Genomic DNA, 7,793 nt, shown 5'->3' on the forward strand with positions numbered 1-7,793 from the left:
CAGCTGAACCTTCAGTCCATCTACCAGCTGCTGCACACTCAATCCTCCCTGTACAGCACATAACAGCAGCTCCAGTGCGTACCACCTTCTCCATGTAATACAGCTCGCTCTTGCAACTCTTCTCAGCATCACCACGACTGCCCATGCACTGCCGTCACCTGCAATTCCTGCAGCTTTACATTCATTCCGTAGATGCAACAAACAACACCAGTCCAGACCCAACACCTTCTGCTACAATCACCATCTCCACAGTTCAGTTTAAGCTCTACTGTCTCACAACATCTGTAGCTGCGAATCATATCCACCAGCTCAAACTCATCATTCACTATGACCTGTACAGCTGCAATTTCTCCTCGTTCTCCACTTCAGTCTCAGCTTCATAAGCAACAGCACCTTAATTAACCGTCGATTACAAATCGAAATCAACCCCACTTGTAATTCTATCACTGCCATCTACAACTCCAAGCATCTCTTCAATCTCTCTTCACCTCCAACCCTAACTTCAAATCCACCAACAATACATTGCAAACACAACCAGCTTTTTGTAATAATTTCAATTAAACCCATCTGCAATTCTGACCGAAATCAATCAGCAAACCATCGTTCCAACAGTTCCAGTGGCACAACAATCAAACCCATGATAATCACCAATTTCACTTCAGCCTGAGCATCAGCACCCAATTGTTCTTCAATTTCACGGTAAACAGCAGCAGATCAACGTCTTCTTCTTCGTCATCAAGAAATTCACTCAAAACCCTTACCAAAACTCGTTTGCTTGCTGCAATAATCAAATTCGAACCAAATCCACTCTCTGCCTCTTCTCAAACTCTCCAAATCTCTTTATTTGTCCTATGTTGAAGCTCAACTTGAATTCTTCAATCTTCCATATCTCAGGATCTATTCACACCGTGAACCATGGCTTGCCGACATCAGTAGGACTGGTAGAAATTGACGTTTAATCTCATATTAGTTGGGACTTTTACACCCTAGTCCAGGCTCCTCAGGCCTAGTACTCGTAAGTCCAAAAAAACACCGATTTGACAGTTTGGTCCAGAATTTTATCGAGTTAGTCCAAACCAGTACCAATTCAAGAAAATTCGGTACCAGAATTACCCTTCCTTACAAGAGAGTCATAGATATGAACGAGTTTTCTTTATTTTAGATCTCAGATTTAGAATTTGGAGAAACTGACTGAGAGAGAAACCGAGAGTGATTTTGAGCGATAACAAAATATCGGTGGAAATTCAAGGAGATAATGTTTCAGAGATTTCGTTTGTTAACTTTTCTTCGGAATTGAAAGATGAATTTCAAATCGCTGGAGTAAAATAAGATGAAATTAGAGCGTCGGAGACGTCAACATACTCAGAAGTATCGAGAGATTATTATAATGTTCAAGTGGAATTCTCCAATTCAGAATCAACAACGAATCGAAAACCTAATGACATTGAATCTGACTGTAAATTCTCTTGTTCTGAAGATTATCCGTATGGTGATGAAAAATCAGATGATTTCTCGCATTTTCGTCAATACTCAATGCAATTCTCCAAATTAAGCTCTGTTGTATCTCATCTTAAAGTCGCCTCACAAATCCACCAGCAAGATTCCGATGAATACACTGTAAGTTTCATTCTCGATTTCTTAATTACTTCATGTAGATACGTTAGAAAAAATTTGTTGTTAATTTCTATTCATTTCATTTTATCAAGCAATCCGTGCACAAATGATTTAAAGATATCAATTACGTACAACTGGTCTCTCTAAAGATTATAGTCCAAGTGGTTTTAGACTTTTAGTTATTCTGGATGCATTAAAACTCAAAAGAATGAATTCATGAGTAGTCCACCTTGGAATCATACTTTGGGGATTGTGAGTTGTTAACATATTGGTAAAAAAAGTAATAATAATGCATAAACACGTCTGTAAATGTCTGTCAAACTTATAAACGGCGTCATCATATAATATGGGTTAGCAAACTTAGGATTTCAGCTGTAGATGGCGTTACATAGTATCCATTACTATCTAATACTACTATTTTGTTGTCTCTGCCAAATTCTCGGTTGATCAGTACAGGCCAAAACTGCACTTTCGTGTTCTAAATATGGTTCCTAAAAATTAGCTTGTAAATGGAAATACCAGTTCTTCTGGTTACCTGTCAGCGACCGTTTGTTTAGAATTTCAGTAGGTAGAAAGTTGGACTCATTTCGCCAATGTCGTCATTCTTGCGAACACAATAACAGTAATGTACATGAGCTTTGGTCTTCATATCTATACCGTTGATGTTAACTTCATATCTAATTATCGAGATAAAATTTTCTAGTCTGAATTTCTTTACCGTTGATTTTCAGTTTTTTGAAATTCGAAAATGAAAATCATAAAGATAGTTACAAGAAGCTCAGGAGTAGAGGGAGGAGTCATGCGATTCGTAACGGCTACTCGAAAGACTACTACTCAACAACAACATACGGCAACCTTGTTCTTCAACAGAGACATTCCATGGTTAACAAAATAATCAATGTAAGTAGTTTGTAATTAAATTATAAGTAAATAAATTACATTGATTAAATTAGTTTTTTTTTTGAAGCATATTAAATGAGTAGCTATGACTCATATCATCATGTGTATTGCACTCTCAGACCTCTGACTCTATATTCATTATTTGTGGATCTTTACCATATAATTGCCATGGGTTGATTGATCCCACTTTCACAATTTTTTTCATTACATGAAGCCCAATGTGAACAATCCACATTTCTTGATTCCCTTTATAGGCATTACATTTTTGTTTACATCGAGTCCAAGTGTTATGTAGCTTATAGACAAACTGTGTTGTAGGTGATGGAGCATGCGTCAAATAAGATGTGGCATTATATTTAATTAAAATGTGTTGGTGAGTGTTTGCAGGTTCTCTTCAAAGTATAGGTGTACATAGTGATTGTTAACGTGTACATAGTTGTACACTTGTTCTGATTCTAAGAAACTTACTTCATTTAAAATTTATTTTAAAATATTTTCTTGGTACTGCTGAATCAAGAACTTCTTTAGGTGATCATGTTTGGTTGCTTACTGACGTTATTACTCTCACATTTTTGCTTTGTTTCTTTTTTTAGGTTCTGAAATTTTGGTTGTAACACAAGAAGATTTTGAGATGTTGGTGGCCAAAGTAACGAAGAAGGGAACATATAAGAACAGGTCACTCAGAGTGTGAAAGTTGAAATTATAGTCATCAAAGCTCAGATTTAGGACTCTTCGGGTCAAGGTCAGTTTTTTTTTCTTTCTCATTTGGGGTTTTCAGATTTGAAGTGTCGAACCTTTTATTTTTTATTTGTCGGTTTGGGTTTTTGCTTGATTTAGAGTGGTCTAATGTCAAGATTAGCTTTTGTTGAACTGGATTTTGTTTAAGATCCTATGTGATATATTGAATTCGTAGAAGGGTTCTTGGTTATTTCTTTGTTAAGATTAATGAAAGATATGTCAGATAATAAGAAAATCGTCGTACATTAGTACTCTTGATTCCATCTATGTAGATAATAACTCTAAGACCCATTTAAAAGAAAAGGGTGCTTGAATGGTTACTATATCTTAGGACATGAGAGTGGATTCTATTTTCTGTCTATGAACATTAATTTGTATGTACAGAAGGACCATAGAATGTTTGGATTTTACTTTACTAGTTTTTGCACATTTAGTTTTTAAATTATTAATGTGTACATATTTGTACACATGTTAATTATTTAGGTGTACATATTTGTACACATTTTATTCACTTTGAAGTCTAAGAAATTAGGAAAAGCACTAATGTGTACATAGTTGTACACACATGTTGAGAACTTGGTTTATTGTTTGGTTTCAATTTGTTCACTCTTTTGGACATCCTTAAGCCATATATTTCATTGTTGAGAACTTCTTTAGTATGACTACCTAAAATATTTTTTGATCTAGGGTGATTTCAACGCCCAAAACATGAAAATGAACATCTTAAGCTTCCCTAAATAATTAGGGTATATATATTTGCATACTAGTATGCTTTGTGATGAATTGATGTCCTATCCTGAGGGTATGGATGCTAGAGTTAGGTTTTCTAGAGGTGTACATATTTGTACTCTAGCATACTCTGTTAAGATTTGATTTTGAACTTGAATTATGAACTTCTAAGTGAGATTAGCATAACCGAGTTTGGGTAGGAACAAAGTTAACTGTTTGGATAAAGTTAATGAACCATCATAGCTTTATGTAGGCACCATAGGCGATAGGTTGACGAGAAATTGGTAACTAAAGGTACTAAGAGCTTGAGTTCACCAAGAAGATACTCTTTCAAGATGCAAAAGATTACCATGCCTGGTCCCACCAACAGGTATGCAGTTCCCGGCATTTCCATTTCCTCGTTGTTTTGCTTACTGATGGTTCATAAATAAACATGTACAAAATTTATATTTGCCTCCCATAAAGTTAGTTTGTTCGGTATTCAAAATGTTTAGTTTTTCCTATTTTGTAACGATAGTAGTTGATTTCTAATATTTCTAGATGACTAGATCATCTCTCATTGATTTCCTTATGAGCACATATGTTGGATTGGACATTGAGAGTAGCACTTAATAGAAGATTAATGGTCTAAGTTTTTCCACTAACCGTAATCCTCTGTTTTATTCCTTTCATGGAGAATTGTGGACCATATAATTTTAGCTTGTAAGAGGAATAGTTTTATTGGCGAATGTGTATTCAAGTTCATTCAACATTTTTCGTGTTTAACTTTTGAGCTCCATTGAAATTTAACTTAATGTGATGGAAAGACGGCATGTTTCTTCCAGTGGGTGCTTCAGGACTTGGGCTGTTGGGAAGGTGAACTTGGTTACTGTCACCATCTCTTTGGAGGCCTTCAGACAATGTGCATAAGGTTGTCAGTGACGGAATTCAAGCTCTTAATTTTGCAACTTTAGCCACTACGGTAACTTCATATTGATTCTTAATGTGTACATTGTTGTACACATGTTGATTGCTAATGTACATAGTTGTACACCTGATTGCCAATGTGTACATAGTAGTGCACATATTGATTCTTTTTGAAGTTCACCATAGTTTTTGAATTTACGAAGACCTTGATCTGGTTTTCAATATATGATTACGATCCAAAATTGGACTTCAGATTCGAGATTGATGCATCTTAGACTTTATTACCCATCAAATAAGTTTGAATTGCATCTATTTTCAATTTCGACCTCACCTGAATACATATCTGCTTTGTGGAATGCCTTGGCGTTTTTTTTTTCCCTATCAGATATAAGGCTTCCAATATAACAGTTAGCTTGGACAGCTGAAGTATAAGTGTACATTGTTGTACATATGTCACAGAAATTGCATGTGTGCATTATAGCCCACTCTAGGACTCTTAATCAAATTTTAGTGAACAATGTTTTTTTCATTTCTTGGATTTATATGAATCACTGACTGTTGGTTATGACAGAAATTACATGTGTACATATTAGTACACCTATAATACAAGAAATTATAGGTGTATATAATAGCCCATAATAGGACTCTTAATCAAATTTTAGTGAACAATCTTTTTTCGTTTCCGGGTTTGGACTTTTGATCTTTGTGATTTTGTATAAATGAGTGATTCTGTATAATGAGTAGTGGATGAATTCTCATCTTACAGATGAAGCATTTATTGGAATGTCAAAGCGGTCTTACATGGAGGTGGTAATGAACGGCTTAAACTCCAACGACTCAGTTGATGTTGGTCTGATTGCTGCATTAGCGTTTCAATTTCAGGTATGTAAGAGTGTTAGTATATTCAATATTTGGACTTCAATCTCATACATTGGGAGTGACTTAAGGGATAACATAACCAGAATCTTGTTTTGTATATGTTTTTTTCGATGAAATTTACTAAGAACATCTTGACGACATGTACGTAACTGCAATTTTTCTTTACACTTTGGTTTTTGTTATCTGTACAAAGTGGTGCCTACTTTTTTTGTTTAATATTCGTATTTGTCTGTTGACGCCCAGGTGCTGATAAAATCTATAATGTTTTAAACAATCAACTTCCTGCAGCTTTGAAAAAATTGAAATTTGATAAGCAACTCGCAATGGAGAACGCATGAAAGACAATTATTGAAGCAGATTGTTACTAATTACATCTTATCGCCCTGAACAAGGATTCGATGTCTCATTGAATCTTCGTTACAGGTCATGCAGAGGTACAGTTGATGCAACATGCAGTACTTTAACTCACTGCCTATATTCCCTGTTAAACAAAGTTGTATACACTAGTGTAAATTAACATTTTTCAAAAATGAGAATTATAGTCATATGGGTACTCTTTTTGTAGATCTCGGAAAGAGCTTTCCGAATATATAAAGAAAAGTTTGTGAATTTTGGATGAGCGGTTCAAAAGATAAATCGGTTTTCAATTATTTTTATATTATTTAAAATTGATGACATCTTCGTGAGTTACTTTGGACTAAACTGTAATATTTGGAATAAATTGTAAATCAGGAAGGTCATTTGTGTATTTTTCATATTTTAAATAATTTTTGGACTAATTTGTACCTAGTTTACTCGATCTGGACTAAATTGTACTTTTTGACAAGCTTTTGGACTAAATCGTATTTTCTCCGTAGGAATGTGGTCTTAGTGCTGTTGAGAGGAGAAGAACTAAATGACCTTGACCTAGTTTCATAGGGTTATGACCACAAAAATGGATTAGGCACCTGTTTCTGGATATGGGCCACAAAAATGATCTCCTTTCAATTGTCATAATCCTTCTTGTACCGTCAGTTCCCAAGAACTAACAAGCGTAACTAGTGATTTTGCTCATAAATTTCCCATACAAGTCGGAATAACTTCATTCTTTCACCAGTGGCTTCGTCTTTTCGTTCTCTTCAAGATGATAAGAAGAAATATTGGATTTGAGCGTATTCCACTTCTTTTTACTGCAATGACTCCAAAACACCTATAAAACTCAAAAGCAAACATAAGTTACATAATTTACACGAAAACTCGCAAAGAAAGCATAAACAATAGATATAAATCTAGGTGTTTATCACACCTATCAAATTCCCCCACACTTGGACTTTGCCATGTAAGAATATTTTGTATGACAAGAAATATTCCCTTGGGCCCATGTAATAATCTTGGTAAAAAATTATTGCTATACTTATGTTCGGTTTCCTTTATGGGATTATTATTCATAATATCTCATTTTTGATGGACGGTCGAGATCTAATGCTATTAACTAAACCCTAGGAACTTGGTCCTCCTTCTGCCTATAAGAGGAACACAATAGCCATCGGTATTGGGTTCGAGAATTTAACTATTCATAACGTATGAGGTCAAGAAGGAGAAACCAAGAACTCCACAAGGTATTACCGATGTTCCAAAGATGATCGGCGTGAGATGGGTAACGCTATCAGGTATTCCGTATAAACTAATCTTTGTGTATTTGATTATGTGATTATCATGAAGTTCAACGATACTAATTAACGATCTATAAAATAAATTCTTATATTGGCATCTAGAGCTTGTGTTTAGAACTCATGATTGTCCGTTGGTAATATGCATATTGATGGAATATCTTTAAAATATAAGTGCATAATCATGTTCTCTGAATTACGAACACTCAAAAGAAAATTCTTTAACTTTGATTCCAATAGTGCGTTGTGTGCCTGGGCTTGATGAGCAAATGGCCGATTAGGGTTTAATTCTTTTTTTTTGTTAATTTTTGAAAAATATCAAATTCGAAGTTGATAAAGTTAACCTAACGTTCCGGGCCTGTGTGGTTTATTGTGTGA

At 34.9% G+C, this 7,793-nt stretch overlaps 1 long non-coding RNA gene across 8 annotated transcripts; it reads left to right on the forward strand.

Annotated features, from left to right (window-relative positions):
- The first annotated feature begins 608 nt into the window (after positions 1 to 608).
- On the forward strand, positions 609 to 6,390 carry LOC113357563. Of its 8 annotated transcripts, none has more exons than XR_003363697.1 (8): positions 609 to 1,617; positions 2,346 to 2,514; positions 3,108 to 3,256; positions 4,235 to 4,351; positions 4,806 to 4,942; positions 5,654 to 5,769; positions 6,055 to 6,200; positions 6,332 to 6,390. It is a non-coding gene; the product is annotated as an uncharacterized LOC113357563 (long non-coding RNA). The 8 variants fall into 8 exon arrangements; XR_003363694.1 differs by lacking the exon at positions 6,332 to 6,390 and adding an exon at positions 2,833 to 2,887 and having other exon boundaries at positions 6,055 to 6,319; XR_003363698.1 differs by lacking the exon at positions 6,332 to 6,390 and having other exon boundaries at positions 4,788 to 4,942; positions 6,055 to 6,319.
- The last annotated feature ends 1,403 nt before the right edge of the window (positions 6,391 to 7,793 follow it).

Source organism: Papaver somniferum, chromosome 3 (assembly GCF_003573695.1).
Source record: "Papaver somniferum cultivar HN1 chromosome 3, ASM357369v1, whole genome shotgun sequence".
In the NCBI taxonomy this organism is placed as follows: domain Eukaryota; kingdom Viridiplantae; phylum Streptophyta; class Magnoliopsida; order Ranunculales; family Papaveraceae; genus Papaver; species Papaver somniferum.